The sequence below is a fragment of the Peromyscus maniculatus genome, chromosome 2, assembly GCF_049852395.1.
Source record: "Peromyscus maniculatus bairdii isolate BWxNUB_F1_BW_parent chromosome 2, HU_Pman_BW_mat_3.1, whole genome shotgun sequence".
Taxonomy (NCBI): domain Eukaryota; kingdom Metazoa; phylum Chordata; class Mammalia; order Rodentia; family Cricetidae; genus Peromyscus; species Peromyscus maniculatus.
In genome coordinates this window covers 27475993-27500604 of record NC_134853.1, presented here as the reverse complement: position 1 = coordinate 27500604, position 24612 = coordinate 27475993, and the positions used below count along the sequence as shown (strand labels likewise).

The 24612-nt window shown below is 39.1% G+C and overlaps 1 long non-coding RNA gene and 1 pseudogene across 2 annotated transcripts in view; both read right to left on the bottom strand.

Moving 5' to 3' along the window:
* Positions 1-561: 561 nt before the first annotated feature.
* On the bottom strand, positions 562-1470 carry LOC102922898 (protein jagunal homolog 1 pseudogene; annotated as a pseudogene).
* Positions 1471-15024: 13554 nt separating this feature from the next.
* The window catches only part of LOC121827531 (uncharacterized), a 59530-nt gene continuing 49942 nt past the window's right edge, over positions 15025-24612 (bottom strand). The window contains exons 10-11 of one of the 2 annotated variants that reach the window (XR_013048840.1): positions 19672-19765; positions 15025-18411 (exon numbers count right to left, since the gene is read on the bottom strand). This is a non-coding gene — a long non-coding RNA (uncharacterized LOC121827531). The remainder of the gene's footprint in view (positions 18412-19671; positions 19766-24612) is intronic. The other variant, XR_013048841.1, reaches the window with a different exon arrangement.

Genomic DNA, 24612 nt, shown 5'->3' with positions numbered 1-24612 from the left:
TTTTATATTTATTCCTTCTTTAAACGATAGACTTTTAAAATTAATTAATTTAAAATACACAAAGTTTTATATATTATTTCTTTTTATTTAATCAATTAACTTTTGGATATGGAGAAATTACACATTGGTTGAATACTCTAAAAACCATTGAGATGTGTTGTCTATTAGCCATGCATATTTTCTTAGTGAATATTGCATGAGTATTTAAACAAAATATTAATCTCATACTTTTTTTGAGGTTCTTTTTTAATTAAAATGGTTTGCAGTAAACAGCGAAGCCTGTAGGGGGAGCAACTTCCCAAATGTTGCCTGCTGCCCCATGGGACTTGGACTGCCATGACCAACACCAGGTACAGGACAGACAGCAGAAAAACCAAACAGGAAGCGGTAGGCCTTGCCATGACCTACAGATTGAAGGAGAATTTCAGGTACTGATTCATCCCAGATCTCTTTTAGTGTTGGTGGTGAAGGGGTGATGAATGGAGAAAGTAGGACTGTGACCCAGAGAAGGCAAGGGTAAGTAAGGCTCAGTCTGGAAAAACCAAACCCTGGAGGCTTCACCGAGCTGAAGTGTTCCACGGCTACTGGTCACCAGTTGCAGTTGGTCAAGAATAAATTAAATACTTCAGCTCTGTCATCTCAGCGGATGGTAACAGAGAACTCCAGGCCAGAATGCGCCCGCCTAGTGTGCACTAGGTACCTCATCACAGATGCCGCAGTCTGTGGAGATTCTGAACAGCTCCCTTCAGGCTGCTCAATGGGAGACCCCGGTTTCACCCCTCAGAAGTCCGTCAGGCAGGCTTCATTTCCGTTTCCTCTCCTGTGTGCTGGTGAACCAAGAGTCTAAGAGTTTCTTGCTGTAGTACAGGTGCCAGGCATGAACTTGGACTGCCAGGACCAACACCAGGTACATGACGGAGACAGCAGGAAAACCAAACAGGAAGCGGTAGGCCTTGCCGTGGCGGTAGAGTTGCTGTGCTGCAGGGAACATCTCCATGCTGCCATAAATGAGGGGCGCGATGGAGGAGAGCAAAAATGCTGATCATGGAGAGCACCAGGTAGCTGATGTTGTTTCGAGGGAAGGAGAGAAGGCCCAAGAGAGACGGCACAATGCTCAACAAATATGGATATTCCCACTGATAGGGCATGGCCACCTGATCATGTGACAAGAGCCTCAGGTGTCCCACACTCATCTTGGCAACCAACAGCAGCCATATGACCAGATGGACGTAGATCAGCTTCTTGATTTCATACTTCAGCGTCACACTCGTACCTCATCTGGTAGTGCATGGCGACGCGCTCCCGGTGCTGAAAGTCGCTGCCGTCGGTGCTGGCCGCTTGCGGGCCTGCCCGAGACGCCATCGTGCAGAACCGAACTCCAGGCCGCTCACGCCAACCCTCTGGCTCACCGACCCAGCCAGTCCCCCAGCGGACCCCTTTCTTGCCTCCTCGGTACGCTTCCACTACCCGGCGTGCCAGTCTCATACTTCTTGATATAGTGTTCCATGCTCAAATACGGATTGATGAGCTCAGTGCAGCTACCAGTTTTGTAGAAATCTGTGTCTTCCTCATTGTGTGTGAGCTGTTATTCTATCAGTTGCTGGAGATACATGTTAGATATTCAACTTCGGATATTTTGATGTCTTTTGTAAAAATTTTGCCCCTTTATTGGAGTCTTCTAATGTTTCCTTCACATGTTTTGATTTTTCATTATTAGGTACATACACATTAATAATCATTATGATTTTTCAGGTGTGTTGACCATTTTACCACCAGAATTCCTTTGTTCCCTTAAGTTTGCTATTTTGCAATACATTTCTGCTTATGTATTTATTTTCTACTTGTCTGCACTTTCATATAGGAAGTAGGCTTCTTTAAGACACCATTAAATTTAATCTTGCTTCATTTTCCCCACCCTAGTTCCTTGCTTTATACATAATCTCTGTGGTTCTGCCGATTGTAGCTTGGATATCACTGACTTAAGAGCAAATATCCACATATAAGCAAATACACACCATATTTCCCTTTTGGGGTGGTCTTGGTTACCTCACTCAGGATAATTGTTTTCTGATTCCATTTATTTACCTGTATGAATTTCAATCTTTTTCGTTGCTGAGTAATACTTCCTTTTGGAAATGTACCACATTTTTTAAAAATCCATTTTTCTAGTGAGGGATATATATCTAGGTTGTTTCCAATTTTTTGGCTATGATAGAAAGAGCAGCATGAACTTGGCTAAACAAGTGTCTCTGTGGTAGGTTAAAAAATTCTTTGGTTATATTCCTAAAAGTGATGCAGTCGGATCTTGAGGTAGATTGATTTCCATATTCCTAAGGAACAGTCACTACAATTTCCAAAGTGGCTGTACCAGTTTGCACTCCCACAGCAATGAAGAAGTGTTCCCCATGCTATACATCCCTGCCAGCATAAGCTGTCACTTGTTTTATTTATTTTTTATTTTTTTAATTTATTTATTAAATTTAATTTTACATATCAGCCACAGATTCCCTTGTTCTCCTTCCCCCCCCCCCCCCCCCCGCCTTCCCCCCATTCCATCTCCTCCAGGGCAAAGACTCCCCTGAGGATTGAGTTCAACCTGGTAGATTTAGTCCAGGCAGGTCCAGTCCCCTCCTCCCAGGTTGAACCAAGTGTCCCTGTATAAGCCCCAGATTCCAAACAGCCAGTTCATGCACTGAGGACAGGACCCGGTCCCACTGTCTGGATGCCTCCCAAGCAGATCAAGCTAATCAACTGTCTTATTTATCCAGAGGGCCTGATCTTAGCCATTTTGACAGATGTAAGATGAAATACGGAAATAGTGTTATTTTGCATTTTTGCTGAGGATTAAGGATGTTGAACATCTCTTTAAGTCTTTCTCACTTACTTGAGTTCTCTCTTTTGAGAATTTCCTGTGTAGATCTGTACTCCATTTTTTAATTGGGTTATTTGTTTTCTTAACATAGTTTTTTGAGATCATCATGTTTTTTTGGTATAAACAATCCATTGAGTGTACAGTTTGGGAAAAATCTTTTCCTATTCTGTAGGCTGCTGCTGTGTCTGAATGATGGTGTCCTTTGCCATTTAGAATCTTCTCAGTTCCATGAAGTCCCATTTATTAATTGTTGATATTAGTGTTTGTGCTAACAGTATTCTGTTGAGAAAGTGTTTTCCTGTGCTAATGAGTTTAAGACTATTCTCTACTTACTCTTCTATCACGTTCTGTGTATCTGGTTTTACATTGCGGTTTTTGATCCATTTGGAGTTGAGTTCTGTGCAGAGTGATAAGTAAGGATCTATTTGGATTCTTCTACATGCAGCTGTCCACTATGACCAGCACCATTTGTTGAAAATGTTGTTTTTTCCAGTCACAGACAAAATCATGTATCTATAAGTGTGTGGATATGGGCTTCAATTAAATTCCATTGATCAACATGTCTATTTTTATTATTATAGCTCTAGAGTACAACTTGAAATCAGGGGTAGTGATCTTCCAGCAGTTCTTTTATTATTCAAAATTGTTTTAGGTATCGTGTGTGTGTGTGTGTGTGTGTGTGTGTGTGTGTGTGTGTGTGTGTTTCCATATGAAGCTGAAGAGTGTCCTTTCTAGATCTGTGAAGAACTGTGTTGAAATTTTGATGGGGAGTGCATTGAATCTGAAGATTGCTTTTGGCAGGATGGCCATTTTTACAACTGATCCATGAGCATGGGAGAGCTTTCCATCTTCTGATACCTTATTTAGTTTTTTTTCTTCAGTGTCTTAAAGTTTCTTTCAATGAGTCTTTCACTTGTTTGGTTAGAGTTTTCTGACAATATTTTACATTTTTTGAGGCTATTTGTGAAGGTGTTGTTTACTTGATTTCTTTCTCAGTCCATTTATCATTTTTATAGAGGAGGACCACTTATTTTTTAGTTCATTTTTTATTCAACTATTTTGCTGAAAGTGTTTATCAGTGTAAGAGTTCCCAGTGGAATTTTTAGTCATTTATTTATACTATCATATCATTTGAAAATAATGATACTTTGACTTCTTCCTTTCCAATTTGTATCCTGTTGATCTTCTTCAATTGCCATATTGCTCTAGCTAAAACTTCAAGTACTATGTTGAATAGATATGGAGAGAGAGGACAACCTTGTCTTATTTCTGATTTTGATGTTGGGTATGGGTTTACTGTAAACTGCCTTTATTTTGTTAAGATATATCCTTTGTATGCCTAATCTCTCTAGAATTTTTAACATGAAGGAGTGTTGGGTTTTGTCAAAGGCCTTTTCTGCATCTAATTAGATGATCATGTGTCTTTTTCTTTCAGTTTGTTTATATGGTGAATTACACTTATCGATTTACATATTTCAACCACTCCTGCATCTCTAGGATGAAGCCTGCTTGATTAGGGTGGGCGATCATTTTGATGCGTTCTTGGATTTGGTTTGCAAGTATTTTATTGAGAATTTTTGCACCTATGTTCATGAAGGAAATTGGTCTGTAATCCCCTTTCTTTGTAGGGTATTCATTTGGTTTGGGTATCAAGATAACTTTGGCTTCATAAAATGAATTGGATAATATTATTTCTGTTTATATTTTGTGTAATAATTTGAGGAATATTGGCATTAACTCTTCTTTGAAAGTCTAGTTGAATTTTGAACTAAAACCATCTATCTGATTCTGGGCTTATTTATGGTGGGGAAAGTTTTAATTACTGCTTCCATTTCACTAGGTCTATTTAAATAGCTTGTCTTTTCTTGACTTAATTAGTAAGTGGTATGTATTGAGAAAATTGTCCATTCCTTTTAGATTTTCCAATTTGGTGGATCACAGGCTTTTAAAATATGCCCTTATGATTCTCTTATGATTTCCTTGGTGTCTGTTGTTATGTCTACCTTTTCCCTTCTAAATTTGTTAATTTTGATATTCTGTCTCCACCTTTTAGATAATTTGGATGAGGGTTTGTCAATCTTATTGATTTTCTCAAAGAACCAACTCTGTTTCGTTTATTCTTTGTATTTTCTTTTGTCTCTATTTTGTTTGACTATTTCTTGCCATCCATTTCTATTGCACCATGTGATTTCTCTGTTTTTGTGTTTGTTCTAGTGCCTTTGGGTGTGCTCTTATGTTACTTGTGTGAGATTTCTCCATTTTTTAAATGTAGGCACTTAGTAATATGAACTTTCCTTTTAGAATGGCCTTCATGTGTCCTGTAACCTGGATCTGCTGTATACTTATTTTCATTCAATTCTAGAATGTCTTTAATTTTTTTATTTCTATCTTGACCCATTTTTATAAGTAGTGTGTTGTTCCTTTTCCACAGGTTTGTGATCTTTCTGTTTTTCCTGTTAGTGTTGATATCCACCTTTTATCCCTAGTGATTAGATTTGATGCAAGGCACTGAGTGCTTCAGTTCTCGTGTAGCTGCAGGGACTTGCTTTGTGTCTGAACATGTAGTCAGTTTGGGAGACAGTTCCATGAAGTGCCGAGAAGAAGGTATATTCTTTTGTGTTGGGGTTAAATGGTCTGTAAATATCTATTAGGTCCATTTGGTTTATAATATAAGTTAGCTCTAGCGTTTTTCTGTTTAGTTTTTGCTTGGATGACCTGTCTATTTGGCACGAGTAGGGTATTGAAGTCTCCCACTATCAGCGTATGAGAGTTAATATGTGATTTAAACTGTAGTAGTGTTTTTGTTTTGTTTTAAGAACTTGTGTGCCCTTGTATTTGGGGCATAGATGTGGAGAATTGAAATGTCCTCTGGGTGGATTTTTTTTCTTTGATGATTATGTAGTGTCCTTCCCTATCTCTTCTGGTAAGTTTTGGTTTAAAATCAATTTTGTCAGATATTAAAATGGCTACACCAGATTACTTCTTCAGTCCATTTGCTTGGAATATCTTTTTCCATCCTTTCACTCTGAGGTGATTATCTTTGATATTATGATGTTTTTCTTGGATACACCAGAAGGATGGATCCTCTTTTCATATCCATTCAAGTTATTCTGTGTTTCTTTCTTTTTTTTTTTTTTTAAAAAATGGGGATCTGAAACCATTGATGTCAAGAGCTATCAATGAGCAGTTTGTTGACTTCTGTTATTATTCTGTTGTAGTGTGTGTGAGAGCGAATGAAAGTTTCTCTGTCTTCCTGTCTCTCTACCTCTTTCTCTCTCTCTCTCTCTGTGTGTGTGTGTGTGTGTGTGTGTGTGTGTGTGTGTGTGTGTGTGTGTGTGTGTATGTGTGTGTGTGTGTTTCCCCTCTTTTGATTTGCTGGTCTGATATTAGTTATTTCTTGTGTTTTCCTGGGTGTGGTTAACCTTTTTACATTGGAGTTTGCCTTCTAGTGCCTTCAGCAGGGCTGGATTTGTAGATAGATATTGCTTAGATTTGATTTTATCATGGAAGTTCTTATTTTCTCCATCTATTGTGTTCTAAATTTTTGCTGAGTATAGTAGTCTGGGCTGGTGTCTGTGGTCTCTTAGAGTCTGTAGTACATTTGTCTAGGCCCTGCTGGCTTTCAGAGTCTCCATTGAGAAGTCAGGTATTATTCTAATACGTCTGTCTTTTTCCCTTGAAGCTTTTGATATTCTTTCTTTGTTCTGTATGTTTAGTGTTTTGACTACTATGTGGTACAGGGACTTGTTTTTCTGGTCCAGTCTATTTTGTATTCTATATGCTTCTTATACCATATGCATTACCTTCTCCTTTAGGTTAGCAACATTTTCTTTTATGATTTTGCCGAAAATATTTTCTGGGCCTTTGACCAGGATTTCTTCTCCTTCCTCTATTCCTATTTGTATTAAAGTTGGTCTCTTCATAGTGTCCCAGATATCCTGGCTGTTTTGTGCCATGATTTTTTTTTAGATATTATATTTTCTTTGACTGAGGTATCCATTTCTTCTACTATATCTTTAATGCCTTTAGAGTCTTTATTCCATCTTTTGTATTCTCCTTGTGAGGCTTGCCTCTGAGGCTCCTGTTTGAGGTCCTAAATTCTTTATTTCCAAATTTCCCTCAGTTTGGGTTTCCTTTATTGATTCTGTTTCTACTTTCAAGTCTTGAACTGTTTTATTCATTTCCTTCCACTGTTTGTTTTTCATAGATTTCTTTAAGGAATTTATTCATTTCTTTTTTAGGAACTTCTATCATATTCATATAGGCTATTTTAAGGCTTTTGTCTTGGACTTTAGTTATGTTGCAATACTCAGTTTCTGCTGTGATATGGTTTCCTGACTCTAGTGGAGACCTATTGTCCTGGGTGGTTTTTATTTTGTTTCTATGCTGTGACGTAGTCATCTTAGTTCAGGAGGGTTGTAATTCTAGGTGCTGATGTCCGGTCTTTCTTTATGGGCTGGGTGCTTTTTCCCTTGGTTTCTGTTGCCCTTTCTGTTTCTTAGGAGGATGTGGTGGCTGTGTGTTGCCTATTGGAAAATTCTTTTGGGATTTCCATAGGTATGACTACTAGGGGTTACAGGGAGAATGTGTTTCCAGCTATCAGAGCTGAAGGTTAGGAATGTGGATTGCCTGGGATGGGGAGAGGTTGAAAGAATCCACTGGAGAGATGAAAGCAGGATGTTCAGATAGGTTCTGCTTAGTCTCCTGGGAGTGGGGGCAGAGAGTGAGGAGGGGCCACAAAACATAGCCTCTTACAGAGGTGGGAATGAGACTGGGGGACTGGATACGGAGGAGGGGAAGGAGAATGAAAACCTGAAGTTGCCTACCTGCTTAGCTGGCCTGCTTGCTTCTCTGTCAGGCTTGGCTGGCATATTCCCACAGAAAGCCTGCTCTAAGTTTGGGATTACAGAAGAATGGGGAGGAAGGCTGGAGGAGATCTGCTTGATCTGCTGGAGATGGGAGCAGAGCAGAGGGGGCAGTGCAGAGATGCAGGTAGCCTACCCGCTTCCTGGCTGGAATGTCTACTGGAGTGGTGGACTGGTATAAAGCAATCTGAGGCTATAAGGCAGATGGAGTGGAAGATCTGTGTGTTCCACTGGAGATGGGGGCTGAGAGGGAAGTGAGGCTGCAGCAGGGCAGGTGCTCTGCGACGGAGCTGGAGATGAGATTGGAGGATTGATTTGCAGAAGAGGAAGGAGAGGTGAAGATCTCCAGTTAGCCTATCTGTTTTCCTGACTGGAGTGACCTGCAGATTCCCAGAGAATGCGTGCTGGCGTTAGAAGCTCTACAGTGGGATGAGTGGGGGGAGGTTTGTTAGAGGAGGTTTATATGATCCCTTGTAGATGGGGGCCAGAGAGGCACAGGAGACCACAGTAGCTGATCTGCTACAGGGCTGAGGAAGGGGGCCGGGGTGTTGGGTCTTGGAGAAATGGAGGAAGAAGTGAAGTTCTTCAATTACCCTACCTGCTTCCCTGGCCAGAGTGACTTGTAGGTTCCCAGGGAATATCTGCTGTTTTGAGGGGCTGGGATAAAGTGGGGGGAGGGATGTTTGGAATCTGTGTGATCTTTGGAACTTTTAGAATCTGCAGGAAATCTGTGTGACCCACTGAATATAGATCTGGGAGGCTGCAGCAGGTGGTCTGCTAATGAGCTGGGGATGAGACTGGGGGCTTGGATCTGGAGAAGAGAGAGGTGAAGATCTGCTGTAAGCTTCCCTGCTTTCCTACCCGGATCAAAATTTTTCTGTCATGTGAGTAGATTCTCCATAGAGCAGAAAACTGAATTGGGTTCATCACTACTGATGGTAAGATTAAACGATACAGTGTTCTGTCAAAAGAAAAATCTAAAATAAAAAAAAAAAAAACCTATAGCATAGATCATCCAGTGCTCTCTGTTTCAGTTATATTTTGAATTGGTTAAAGAAATGGTGAAAGAGAAAGCTTTTGAAAATTTTTTCTTCCTTTTCAGACCATGGTAGCACAGTGAGAATGAATTCTCCTCCATTAAATTAAAGCCCAATTGAAGCTTCTACAACTCAAACAAAGTACCCAAGTATAGACCCTGTGGCGACTGGAGAGGGCCATATGACAGGTGTCCTCAGCCATCCTTCTTAAGATCTATAGACAAACGGAACTTTCTAATGTTGGCCTGAAACATGTTCCTCATTTTCTGTAAAATTACAGAAGTGAATCTGGCTACTGTCAAGTCTAATAAACCCCAGTCAGAGTGAGGTGGGGCCTTTCCAGTTCTTTACTACTTTCACTAGCTAATTTTGATCCTTTTTAAATGTTTGCCACAAGTTCAGATACTTGTTAGTAACCAGGTGTACTAGCTTGCTTTCTATTGCTGTTATAAAGATCATAATCCACAGAAATTCCGGGAGAAAAGGGTTTATTTCCACATACAGTTTACAGTCCCTCATGAAGGGAATCTAGAGCAGGACCCCAAGGCAGAAACTTGAAAGCAGGAACAGAAGTAGAGGTCGTGGAGAAATGCTGCTTCCTGCCGTTTTCTTTGTGTGGCTCACATAGCTTGCTTTGTCCAGGAGCAGCTCCACCCATAATAGTCTGGGACCTCCCAGATCAATTATTAATCAAGGACAGGCCCACAGGCCAATCTGAGGGAGGCATGTTTTCAACCCATGTTTTTTCTTCCCAGATGACTATAGATTGTGTCATATTGACAAAACAACAACAAAATTAACACAGAAGGCATGAATAAAGGTGTGAGTTTGTGTTGTGTGCCCACGTGTATGATCACACACACACACACACACACACACACACACACACACACGTTTATATATTTAGAAAGACATATCCCTTACCTGATCTTGTACATTTTGGTTAGCCTTTACTTGCTCTCCTCTTCTTGGCATGCATACAAGCTGCCTTGGAAAAGAGGACGGTTCCCTTAAGGCTGATGATACACTCTGTCTGACTTACCAGTCTCTGTCTAGTCAGATTTTGTACTCTTGCCCTGAATGTCTGTGTGTGTGTGTCTCTGTGTGTATGTGTGTGTGTGTATGTGTATGTGTGTGTATATGTATGTGTGTGTGTTTGTGTTTGTGTTTATGTGTACAGACAAGTGAAATTATAGTTCAGATTCTCTGCCCTGTGGATCCATTCCAGGAATGTGGAATTCATAAAACCTGGTCAGCTGAATGTCAAAAAACCAAAGCTAAAACAAAAAAAGAAGGAAGAAAGAAAAAGACTGCTCATTTAAACAGTGGAAAAGTATGTCTAACTTCCCCAAGCTAATTAACAGACTTTTTGTGCAGATTTAGATAAAACACTTCCTGTCGCCACCTCTGGATTTCTGATTAGTGTACAACTAAGTGTCCTTAGGGTATGAAGTTAAATTAAGCCTACACATATGCTGTGCATTCTTAAGTATTTTAAGTAACTCTATTGACAAGCTCATACTCATTCTGCCATTTGCCCATGTTGACAATAGAGGTGTGTGCACTGAAATGAATACTGCCAAGTAGTCTTGGGAAGAAAGGACTACTAATTAAAAACAAGAGCAAAGTGCTCTAGAATTTGTCAAAGGAAAACAAAAACAAAAAACAACCTTTTTGAAGCCTTAAAATTAGTTTAAAGATCAAGATTCAGGACATTCTGTCTAAGGTGAGAGACACCTTTGAGGATTTTTGTTTTATTTGTTTTAGAGAGTAGAAGCTCTTATTTAGATAATGTCCTTATTTTGTTTCTTTGCTGTGATTAGCCACCATGACCAAAAGCAACTTGGGGAGAAAGTGTTTTATTTCATCTTGTAGGTTGTAATCTCTCATGGAGGGAAACCAAGGCAGGAGCCCAAAGGTGGTAACCATGGAGGAACACTGTTGGCTTGTTTGCGTCCTCTGGCTCACTCAGCTGCGTTTTCTATGCAGCCTATGATCCACCTCCCTGAGTATGGCACCACCGATAGAAGGGAGTACACTCCTACATCGTTAGTAATTAGAAAAATTTAATTCCTCAGTTGAGATTCCCTCCTCCCAAGACAGTCAAACCTGTGTCAAGTTAACAAAAGCTAACAGGCGCAGGGGAAGGGGCGGAGAGATGTCTGTAGGAATCAGAGCCTGCCTTCCACTCTCAAGGTACGGTAGTTACAGGGAAATGGGGTGAGTAGGAAATTAGCTTAAAAGTTTCCCTTTGGGACCTGAGTTTGGCCACTGCTAGGGGTAGTCAATTAAAACATTTAGGTGATGAATGGACATCTTTCCTGGCTGGCTATTACTTGAGATTCACCAGTCATGGCAATTATGAATCTAGAGAAACAGGGTAATTTATTTCTGAAACAAAATTACTGTAGATACTGTAATTGTCACAGTTGAAGAACATGGAGAAGCTTTACATAATGGTGTAGTCGTGCCTAACATTCTTGAATTTGGTTATTAGATCAATAAAAGGAGAACATAGTTGTCATGCTTATAACTCTTTACTGCTGGACAAGGGCAGTGTCCTCATTGGGGATTCTCGTGACAAGAAATTCATTTTAATAAATGAAGTGCTATCTAACCATTTCATTTCTTCTCTTCTCTTCTCTTCTCTTCTCTTCTCTTCTCTTCTCTTCTCTTCTCTTCTCTCTCTCTCTCTCTCTCTCTCTTTCTCTTGGCTTTTCAAGACAGGGTTTCTTTGTGTATCTTTGGCTGTCCTAGATCTAGCTTTGTAGACCAAGCTGGCCTTGAACTCAAACAGATCCACCTGCCTCTGTCTCCCAAATTCTGGGATTAAAGGCATGTACCACCACAGCCTGGTCTCTATCTAACCATTTCTTTAGAAAATTCCAGCCCATGAATGAATCAGATTTCTCTTTGTATTTATTGCTTTCTGTATCGGTTCACATACTCAAAGAAGTAAAATCCAAGATGGGATTAGATGTGACAAAGAACACTTGAGAATGATGGAGAGAGGAGAAGAAGACTGTAGCGAGTCTTCAGAGCTTGAGTCAGAATTGATGCCTGTGGTGGATATCAATGGACAGCAACCTAGTTTCAGTGAAGAATTACTAGTGAAAACTTCTCACCCCCTGGCAGAGTTTCTCAAATCTCAGGAAACTTGGCTCGCCTTATCCTTCCTGCCTCTATAGTCCTTAAAGGGGAGAAGCATCTTGAAAGTGTGGCCCTAAGATATAGACTGTATTGGATTCAGCATGCAGCACAGGTGAACACACCTGAAGCAGTTTGAATGAGAATGACCCCCATAGACTCATATATTTATATGCTTGGTCTCCAGTTGGTGGAATTGTTTGAGAAGGATTAGGAGGTGTGGCCTTGTTAGAGGTGTGTCACTGGGGGGTGGGGTGGGCACCGAGGTTTAAGAGGCTCTAGGCCCAGTATTGCTCTCACTATATCCAACTTTGGATAAAAATGTAAGCTCTCAGCTACTTCTCCAGCACTATCACTGTCTGCCTCCTGCCATGTTCCCTGACATAATAGTCATGAACTAACTCTGAAACTGTAAGCAAGCCCCCAGCTAAATGCTGTCTTTTATGAGTTGCCTCAGTCATGGTATCTTTCCCAGCAAGAGAACAGTAACTTAGACAACACCATCTCAAAAGCACATCTATGTGGCATATTCTTCATTTTTAAAATGCTTGGGAATTAGAGTACTTTCTAAAACAAAGCCTACCACTTGTGTAAAGTACTTTTTACAAGGAATTCAAAATGCATCTATTATTACATGTGATTTCATAAGTTATTCATGTCATTTGAAAGAAATAATCCATGTGTAGTTAAAAATGTTAATTTGAGCTTAGAGATTCTCATTAAGAGGACTTAAATGGGTAATAATTACAGGCAACTTGCTCATAGTGACTTAAAACCTTTGCAGTGATCTGGAATGGGACTATACTGGGTGGTATGTGTCCTGACTCTGCCTCCTTCTAGCACTGGTTTTAACAGGATACTTGACATCCTTAGTTTCAATCTTCTCGTAGGTAGAGAGAAGGATTTCTCTCTCAGATGGGTAATCCTATAACTTTATAAACTAGAAGGAACTTTGTGCTGTCAAAGCAGGGTATATTAAAATGAATGAGATACATTAATGTGATGCTTTTTCTTCTTGTATGTGGATTTGTGTCTGGTTAAAAAATACCATGTTCTCATCCTTTCTGTTTGAAAATAGGCGTAGGTATATTTTTTTCTTGAAATTAATATAGTGATATTTATCAGTATTGTTTATGTCCACCTGACACATTTATTCCAGAGCTTCAAGAAGATTTGTACAAAAACTCCTGTGAGGACTCCTTCAGCCAAACATCATTTTAAATGCTGAATTAAAAAAGTATCATCTTACTCTAGAGCAATTACAAAAGTCACAATACAATTATTACATGGACTGTTCTAAAACCACAATTAATAGAAGTATGTTTTGGAAAAGAAGCAATGATAGGTTATGTGAGAATAGGAGGGTTAAATGCTGTTTTCAGTGTTACTCAAAATTTGTTTTAAAAATATGTAGATAAACACTGGGAAAAACTTCACATATTTGCAGTTCTTGTGGGTAGCAAAAATTATGGATGCATTTATTTTTCTATTTACATCTCTTTTTAGCTTCCCAAATTTTGCAATAATCAGTAATAATTTACTGAACAATTATTTTTAATGATCAGTTACTGGAATGAATAATGAATATGACCAAACTCTTTCTTTACATGTTGAAATATTTTTGATAAAATGGAGCTGGAATAAATGATCAAACAAGAACATGAACTCATTTAAATTTAAACTATATCTTAAATATAACACAGACACATTAGAAATAATGAAATAAATGAATTGGAGTATTCACATGCATGACTCTACATCATTTTTCCTAGCATGCTATTCAAAATATTTGTTCTCTCTACCCAGGGTTTATTTTGGAGATTATTTAAAAGCTATACATGAAAGTCAAGTCCCTTTTAAAGAAGTAAGACTAATTAATTTCTTTATTTATATCTGTTTTAATTGACATGTTAAAAGCTTGAGTATAGTTCATACTTTCAAAGCTCCCCATGTGACTTTTTGATAAATCTATGCAAGAAGTCAGGGTAAATATATCTATCCTCACATTTATTGTCTAGATGAGAGTAAGAAGTTATGGTGTGCTGTTGTAAAGTAGGTTAGCTATAGATGATGATAATGCAGTGTATATTTAAAACAACTAGAAGAGAAAGTATTTTCAATGTTGGCACTGAAAAGCCCATTCATTTTCTTCACGGTTTAAAATTCAGTCTCTCAGTGCAGAGCCTCTGCCTATACGTCAACCCACTCATCACTATGTTTAAGGGACATTTCATCTACAGGGCAATAAAAGTTCCTGAATCTTTTGAATTTAAATTTCTAATTTAAGTACGTCAGAATTTAGTCTCATTTATAGTAATATTTTCTAATCTCTTTTATCCAGGTCATTCACAGTGTGAGGTCGCATTTTAGGTCATATAAAATTTTTAGTTTGAAGAAATGAGATATCTCAATTGAGTTTGCTATTGAGATAGCAAGCATCTCATTATGTAGCCCAGGCTGGCCTCAAACTCAATCTTCCTGCTTCAGATCACTCAGTATTGGATTCCAGGCATATATGGTCCTATTTGGCTAACAGAGTAATCTCTTTGATAAGAACATTATATTGACATATATGTTCACTGACTTAGCTTGGAATGAGTGTATTGGTTTTATATGGATACTATAACAAAATGTCCTAAACCAGTGGTTTTAATATTTAAAAAGTCATTCTATCAGAGTGCTGATGATTAGAAGTTTGAAGTGTAGGTATTGAAAGAGTTAGGTTCTCTCTGAAAACTCTATTGTAGAATCTTTTCTTACTTCTTCTGCTACCTAGTGTTTGCCATCAATGAATGCCATTCTTGCCTCAAATACATATGCTATCTGGCTGTAGTCACATACCACTTTCTTACTGCTGTGTGTCCTATCCCATGTCCAAAATCTCCTTTTCTGTAAGGACTGGAGCACAGCACAATGACTGGATTTTAAGTTTTTCCTCTGCTATGGCTCCTTCCCCAAATATGTCACATTGTATGGCAAACTATTGTTTCAAAATCTATCTTTTGAGGGGAAATAATTAACCCATAAAAATAAAATAATACTAAAATATTAATTATGGTTAGTGAAGATAAATAATTAAGGTGAAATTAAAAGGCAGTAAAGGCCAGGTGAAATTATCTATATTTTACATCAGGAAAAAACGAGGGAAATCTCCTTATAGCAAACTTCATTGATGATTATGATTCACAATGATAAAATATTGTTGACTTGATCAGTCCCCATTCTTAAGCTGTTAAGACTCTGGTATTTCATTTATCATAGTATCTTTTCTTTCTCTCCCACTCTGTTCCCATTCCAGTTCAAACCTCCCACTCCCCTAAGCTCTCATCCCCTATCCCTTGCCATCCATTACCCCCTCACTCCCAGTTTGCTCATGGAGATCTCTTCTATTTCTCCATCACTGGGCAATTCATGCATCTTTCCTAGGGTCCTCCTTACTAGCTAGCCTCCCTGGAGCTGTGGGTTGCAGTCTGGTTATCCTTTGCTTTATATCTATTATCCACATATGAGTTAGTACATACCATGCTTGTCCTTTAGAGTCTGGGTTACCTCACTCAGGATGATATTTTTTAGTTCCATCCATTTGCTTGCAAACCTCATGATATCATTGTTTTTCTCTGCTGAGTAGTACTCTATTGTGTATATGTACCACCTTTTCTTTATCCATTCTTGAGTTGAGGCACATCTAGGTTATTTCCAAATAATTATTACAAATAATGCTGCTAGGAACATAGTTAAGCACGTGTCCTTGTGGTAAAATTGAGCATTCCTTGGATATATGCTCAAGAGTGTTATAACTGGGTCTTGAGGAAGACTGATTCCCAATTTTCTGAGAAACCACCATACTGATTTCCAAAGTGGCTGTACAAGTTTGCATTCCCACCAACAGTGGAGGAGTGTTCCCCTTGCTCCACATCCTCTCCAACATAAGTTGTCTTCAGTGTTTTTGATCTTAGCCATTCTTACAGGTGTAAGATGGTATCTCAGAGTTGTTTTGATTTGCATTTTCCTGATGACTAAGGATGTTGAGCAATTCCTTAAATGTCTTTCAGCCATTTGAGATTCTTCTGTTGAGAATTTTCTGTTTAACTCTATAGCCCATTTTTATATTGGACTGTTAGGTATTTTGATGTCTAGGTTCTTGAGTTCTTTATATATTCTAGATATCAGCCCTCTGTCAGATGTGGACACCATGGGAATAGGGAGAAACAGAGTTCTAGTGAGGTTTCCAGGAATCCACAAGGATGACTCCACCGTGGACTTCTACTGGTAATAGTCAAGAGGGTGCCTGAGCTGGTCTACTCTGGTGATCAGATGGCTGAATATCTTAACTGTCATCATAGAATCCTCATCCAGTGACTGATGGAAGCAGATGCAGAGATCCACAGCTGGGTCCCAAGCTGAGCTCCAGGAGTCCAATCGATGAGAGAGAGGAGGGATTCTATGAGCAAGGGATATCGACACCATGACTGGAAAAAGTACAGAGACAACTAGCCAAAGTAGTGGAAACACATGAACTGTGGACCAATAGCTGAGGATCCCCCATGGTGCTGAACTAGGCCCTCTGAGTAAGCAAGATAGTTGTTTAGTTCAAACTGTTTAGGGGTCCCCCAGGCAATGGGATCAGGACCTGTCTCTAGTGCATGACCCAGCTTTTTAGAGCCTAGTACCTATGGTGAGACACTTTGCACAGCCTTGGTGCAGGAAGGAGGGGCTTGGATCTGCCTCAACTGAATGTACCAGGCTCTGTTGACTCCTCAGGAGACCTTGCCTTGGAGGAGGTGGGAATGGGAGTGGATTGGGGGGTGAGGGCTGGGGGATGGGAGGAGGGAGGATAAGGGAATCCATGGTTGGTATGTAAAATGAATAGAAAATCTCTTAATAAAAAACATATTACAAAAAGACACTGGTATTGTAAAGCTTATTGAATTTCTATAGACATATCACAAAGTCACTAAAACAGTAAGAGTTTTACCTTTGAACAAAGATCTACTTGATGAATGAGTCAAATTCTTCAATTAGGAAACGAGTCTTAAGGCAAGCTACCATCATTACAGTGGAAGTCAGTGTTCTCTGAGGAAGCCTTCTGAGTCAAAAACTTCAGTGCATAACTAGAAAGACAAATACTCAGACCTCACTGACCATCATTTGGGTCACAAATTGTATGGGAGTGGCCAAGAAATGCAATTTTAATTCACACTCCAAGTGATTCGGAGACATTTTCAGGCTTGAGAGTAACAAATCAAGAGCTTCATGATTAGTGGTATACATGTGATATGTCTGTAAAATGTATGAGATAAATAATTACTTGGTATGTATGTTGAGATCTGAAGGCTCTGAAGTGGATTGCTACATGTGATGAACACTTCTGTTTGTGGACCATGCACGGTCTGCAGAGAGGTGGCAGAGTTAGTCCTGAGGAAGTAATTCCACAGAGCAGTAAAACCTCACATGGCACCATTGACGCTGTCCTTGGTTCTGATTTAGCTTGCTGCTGTATTTCCTGCTCAGAGTCCCTTCATGGAGCCTGCCAAGTTTTGAAGCTCGAAATTGAATGACATGTTAGCATTTACCATGAGAGATCTGCCTGCCTATGGGGTCTCATTTCAGTCACATTGGCTAGCCTCTCCTAGAAAAAAAAAATGGAATTTAAGTGTAATGGTGACACATTAAAATGAACATGATGATAACAAATACAATTGCTGTATACAGAATAAATTGAATAGTGAGGAACCTGAAAATTACCTTAAATATTCAATATTTTGGCACTTGGGCCATAAGATTTGAATTAGGATAAGTGTAGATGTGGTTCTAAAAACTGATGAATAATTTAGGCATCACCATCAGTTAAAGAAATATTTTAATAACTAATTGTTGGGTACGGATCAAATTTTTCTACAATTTGATGTCTGTCTTTTCAAAGTAAAAATCTATTTTGGGTGTGTATATGAACTTTTACCTGAGAGCTTTTGAGCAAAAATAAGTGTATATCCTCTCCCTCTTCCCTTTTCTGTTTATTTTATCATTTGATTTGGTGTGTACATGCATGTGTGCGTGCGTGCGTGTGTGTGCATGCATGCATGCACATGTGTGTGTTACATGCATGTGAGTATATATGGTCATGTGCAATTATGTAAACCAATGTGCACACATGTGAAATCCAAAGCAAGATGTCAGGTGTCTTCATCTATTGTTTGCCACTTTTGCTTTGAGACAGCATCTCACTAAACTGGAAGCTTGCCTTCTTGTTCAGTGTGTCTGACCAGGGAGCTCTTGGGATCTGCCTGTCTTACCTACCAGTGCTGGGGTTACAGGCACTCACACCCAAGCCTGATTGTTCTGTGGATGTCACATATCTGAACTCATGCCTTAGGGTTCTTGTGCTTGCAAAGCAAATGCTTTCTCCTGCTGATCCATTTCCATCCTGCTTCTGGTACTTGTTTTTGAAGAACAAATGAACAGATGAAGATTGTTTTATGCTCTTACCTTGCTAGAGATAAGGTGGATAAAAACAGATTAAAAATATGGGTTAATTCAGAGCATGACAATAATCTTGACATAGTGTTCAGCTTCCTGGTGCTTTGAGGCATGGATCTACCTGTCATGAATTTTGGAAGCAAAATTTCAAGCGCATTTTTAAAAATTAAATGTTTTGCCCTTGCACTAATAGGCATAACAAATATCAGGGAAATGTAAAATCCAGGACCCTTTTTGTTAGGTTCAGAGTGATGGAGCTAAGGTGTCCTTGGCCACTGTGGCCATAGGAAATAGCAAGTTTGACCCTTTGACAATTTACTTATTGGAACCTCTGTTAAGTGATTAAATGGTCTCAGACATGGTAGAAACAAATGTTCTCCAAAACACTCTGCTTATCACCATCAACTCCAGCAGCCTTTCCTGCAGCTTTGTGCAGAACTACCGCTTCAGCTACATTGCATTTAACAAGGTGTCCTTTCTAAGAACATCAACTCCAGTAACTTGTACTGATTGGAAGTAGAAGAAAAGAAGTGCCATTAACAGCATGGCCCAGGATGGACAGACTGGAAGAGACACTGGAGCTGTATGCAGCATCCAGATTTTGAGATTTTTATTTCTCAGTTTCAAAAATACATGAACATAGTTTAGAATTACCCCTGCCTTAGAAAACCCATCTAAAATTAATTTTGTTGCCTCCCAAACACAATGAACTCTAATTCAAATGCCTCAAGGCATTTGAAGGTGTGGAGGATAGAGCCTTGTTGCCGTTATAATTTTTTCCAGTCTATTAGAGCAGATGTCTTTACCTTACCACCTCTCATCTCCTCTACTTCTGCCTGGGTTTTAGACTTATGCAAAGACAGATGAACAGCTAGCTGTTTGCTGATTGGAGAACTTAGCCACTCACTGTACAAAGGGTGCCTAATAGGAGTTGAGCAATAGCCTGTTATTTTCCAGAGGGATTCAACATGTAATACATAAATGAAGAGCACCTAGCTACAAAATTGATATTTTGGCATAATCTTATCAAATCGCTTGCTTTGTGTGACTTTTCAATAGACACCATGATTTCAGAGTGGTTGGGTAAGAAAAGGGTAGCTTTGTCATTCAGTGGGGTCTTGTAAATCTGTCATATGTTACTCAACTGAAAACCTATAATTCCATAGCTAAAGTAACCTGAGTAAAAAAATGTTTTCCTAGCTCCTTTCCTCAAGGAAATCAAAGGGGTAAGAAATAAAGGAGTACAGTGAAACATATTCTTTTCTCCTCTTACCTGAGTCTTGGAAGTGTTTAGAAACATTTCTATTGAGTTCCTTTTAAAATCCACTTCTTTTAATCCAAGCCAGCTGTTTCCTCTGAAGAGCAGCCTGGGAAAGAAATATTGTTTAGATAATCCATTCCCAAGCCCATACATTCTTGGGGTTAGCACTGACTGAACCCGTGAATGATTTACGCTCCTGTTTATTCCAAGACCTTTCTAGCTTCCCGTTAGTCTTCACCGCAAACACTACAGGATTTCCTGAGCGGCAGCACACATAACTGAGGATCCAGATCATTTGAACACATTTGTACTAATAGGCACTTTGTTGTTTGTTTATTTTAATTGAAAAAGATTGTTTTCCTTAGAATCACCTCAGTTTTAGATAGGGAGTATGTATTCTTATTTTTGTGTTACATTCAGATGCTTTAATTGCTTTTCCAAGAGTCAATCAAATCCCATAATTATAAATAATTGATGTTTCTCCAGAGCAGTTCTAAAGTGAGGCCCCATGTGGGGATATAAGAATAAGTAGCACCTAATAAAACATATTCCTTAGTATCACTTCTAAATCAAAGCTAAAGCATAGTCTCTAGAGGTTTCAGGCCCCAAAGAGATACAGGAAGTGGATAGAGTACAAAGAGGAAAGCAGAGATGGAATTCTTTCCTTGAGGCTCACTAATGCAAGTCCTTTCAATTGCTCTGCAAATTTGACCTAATGATCCTGAAATGTTTTGTTTAATTATATAGCACATTCCATATAAGTTCTGTAGATCATGCTAGTTTTGCACACAGAAAATTTTAACAAATTTCATATTCAATTTAGGTAAGTTTCTCATTGCAAAGTGTTGAAAATTAATCTGTGCATATAGGTGCTCATGGACAGATACTCTCCCTTGGTGTTTTGTCTCTGACCTGAAATTTTCATAAGGAAGTTCTGACTGTTGTAAGGAAAGCAGAATTGCAGAACCATGCCTGTTACATCAAGATCTTGAAAAATATGCACATAGCAAGGAGCAAATTACTAGCATGTTTTCTGGTTAAATCAAACACTGGACAGCTAGAGTTGTAAAAAGGGTTATAAAGTTTTTATAACCAGCAGTAAATACACATTTCTGTAAGGACTGATTGAAGAAGACAGTTTTCATTGCCAGTGTTTGGTTTATTTCTGGCTTCCCCATCTCTGCCTCACATCTCATGCAGAGATGTTTGGCTCCAGGTTTAGAAAGGTTGGAGGCAATTCTCCTGTCAGAAGCTCAATAGGAGGTGGGAACACATTGGCTTCTGCTCTATAGCATCAAAATGTTGGAAGGAGAGATTTCAAATACATACATACATACACATATATACATATATACATATATATATATATATATAATATTTGATTTAACTATTTGATACATGCGTATGGATTTTGATCATAGTCACCTCTCACTATTCCTGAGATTCCTCTGGGATCTATCTGGCACTACCCCCTACTTGCAATGTCAATTTCTTTTTGTTTTATAGCCCACAAAATAATGTTTGTGTTGCCTACATATTCATAGTGTGGATTATCCACTGGAGCATGGTAGATTTACCAGGGGCCACACCCTCAAAGAAAGCGGACTCTCTATCCCTCAGAAGTCATCAACTATCAACAGCTCCTAAGCCCAAGGAAGTGATTCAGGAGACCCTCCCACTGTTTGTTGGAATGTTGGTTGGCTTGACTTGTGCAGGCAATCACAGCTTCTACGAGTTTCTGTGTGCAGCTGACCTCTCCTATCCAGAAAACATTGTTTTTCACTCATCATCCTTGACCTCTGGCTCTTATAATCTTTCTGATCCATCTCCTGAAATGGTCCCTAAGCCTTGAAGGGGTGGGGAGTGTGATATAGTTATCCCTCTTACGGATAAGAATGTTGGGAGCTTTTTAAAACGTTGTAAGCACTTATCAGACCTTCCACTTACTTAATAAGCTACATTAAGTCTATAATGTCAGGTAAAAAACCATAGTCTTTGCTCAAGGCCTTTTAAATCATCCATGCCTCCATTCCTAATATTAGGCATCCAGAATGCAGGGGGGGAAATGTATTAGAACTGACAGATTACATTTATCAGCATCACAAAAAGTTATTGTTAGGACACAATGTTTTCAGATTGGCTCATTAATTCTTAAATTCCCTCACTCAGTCATCAATATAATCATATAATAATGACAGAGGTTCTACTCTGTATAAGGAGGATTTTACTTAAGTATAGGAGATATGAGCCCTTGAGTGCACAGTGGTAGATACTGTGTTCTTGTGGGAAGTGAAGCCACACTCTCCTGGTTTGTGGTCACAACTCTTCATGGAATCATAACTTTTACTTAGACAAAAACAATGCTGAGTAGGGTAAATGAGTGAAAACCAGTTGGGCAAGTATTGACTTATATCCTGGAAAATAACTTTTGCCTTCTCCAAGGAGTTTACATAGTTTTATTCTCAAAACTGGTCCACTGTTCATTCTAAAACTCTGATGACTGTCTGTAATTGAATAGAAAAGCTGTTAGAAGATTATGGATCTGCCCTCCCATGAATTTATCAAAAGCTTTGTTGTGAGAAGGTTCCTGAATCCCAAAATAATCCCCAAAATGCTGATGTACAAATGCAGCTTCTCAATTTAAAAAAAAATATTTTTTCAGTCTTTCTCTTTTACTTAAAAGTCAAGTGGATTTTGATCATAGTCACCTCTCACTATTCCTGAGATTCCTCTGGGATCTATCCAGCACTACCAGGTCATCTACTCCTTTCCAAGTCACTAACCATGACCACTATGGAATGATACAGGTGTTCCTAACATGTCTCAAGATTAGAGAAAATTCTGCATGAACAGTTTATGGCAAGTGTATTGCTCATACCGACAGCAGCCAAATGCTCCACTTATATGGCTGTATCCCATTTTTGTCTTCAGAGATGGCATTCTCTAAATCTTGATCACATATTTGGAGATTTCTTAATGACATAAGTTTTACCAAAGAATAGGTACTATTTTTATCTCAGAAAAGAAAGCTCTGATGTGACCCAGATGCTCAACAATATTCCCACTCAGGACTGAAAGTTTTCACACTAAGCTAAGGCTCTAGGACATGATTTGATGACATAGCCTTAGAGTTTAATAAGATGCCATAAAAATATTACAGTTTTTTTAAAAAAATAAGACATTATCCCTTCTAGTAAATGAATTTGTAATTGTATTGTGTTATTCATACATTGTAGAGCTAAAGCAAGAATGATGAGGTTGTTTTTGTTTGTTTGTTTGTTTGTTTTGTTTGTTTTAGAAATGCTATGAATCTCAGGCTGGTCTTGAACTCATTGTGTAGCCAAATATTATTCTGAACTGACCCTCTTACCTCTATCTCCCAGTGCTGAGATTACAAGCATTTAACATTTAAATCTGTTTTATGGGGATGTTGGGGATCAAATGCAGGATTTTTTTTATACTAGACAAGCACCCTACCTAGTTGGTTACATTCCCAGCCTGGTTGCACATTTCTAATATTTAATATTTATTTATATATTTAATCTCAAAATAGTTTACAGACCACAATTTTATTGTTGTTGATAGAGGAAACATGTATGTCTCAAGAATCTCAGAGATTTCAAATGTAAAGATACTGAAAAAAGGTTGATGAAAAATTGAAAACAAGATTTCACAGAAACCAGAACTGGCCTAATACCTAGAAAGCAGTCCACAGCTAAGTTGGTCACTTGTTAAAACATGCTAAAGTTCTGTTGTTCCATAGCTCTTGCTTTCTCTATCTGGATATTGTTTTCACTGTCTTTCTCTGTGGACTATCTTTTGTTGAACTTGTCCTCCTAGCCTAGGCATTTCTGACAAACTGATCGGCATCCTTCTAGCTAGTTTCAAGTTCCCAGTCTGGAGAATCCAGATGACAGCAGAGCCAACTGGTAGACCTTCCTTCCCCAGACCCTGCCACACTACTGATGTTCTGAAATCTATCATTTTCCTCAGTCAGTATAACACATACTGATCTCTCAACTTTTCTCTCAGTGGAATAACCCCAACGAGAAGCAGCACTAAAGGTGCATTACTTTCTTTGAATAAATATTCTCTCTCTCTCTCTCTCTCTCTCTCTCTCTCTCTCTCTCTCATTTATTCTTCTTTCATACATTATATCCTAACCATATTTTCCCTTCCCTCCCCTCCTCTCAGTCCTTCCCTGCCACCTCTCCTCTTCCTCAGATCGACTTATCCTCCATTTCCCTTCAAAAAAAGAGCAGGCATCCCAGTGATATCAACCAAATATGGCATAACAATTGACAACAAGACTAAGCACAAAGCCTCACATCAAGGCTGGATGACGCAACACAGTAGGAGGAAAGGGGACCCAAAAGCAGGCAAAAGACTCATATATACCCTCACTCTAATTGTTAGGAGTCCCACAAAAATACCAAGCTACACAACCATAACATATATGCAGAGGACCTAGCACAGATTCATGCAGGCTCTGTGATTGCCACATGCAGGCTCTGTGAGCCCCTACGAGCCCTACTTAGTTGATTCTGTGGGCCACATTCTTTTAACGTCCTCAACCCCTCTGGTTCCTGCTATCCTTCCTCCTCATCTTTTGCAGGGATTCCCTGAGATCCAACTTATGCATGGATGTGGGTCTCTGCATCAGCTTCCATCAGTTGCTGGATGAAGCCTTTCTGATATGACCACTTGACTAGGCTCCAAACTAGGAGTATAGCAGAATATCATTAGTAATCATTTCATTGACTTCTATTTTTTAATTGGTTTTGGAAAGTCACATTTGGTTCTATCTTAGATCTCTGGGTTATCCAGCCTCTGGTTCCACACCATCCAGGCAGTGTCAGGCACAGGTTTCCCTCTCATGTCTTGGGCCAATCTTTGGTTGGTCACTCCCACAATTTCTGCACCACCATTACCCCAGCACATCCTACAGGCAGA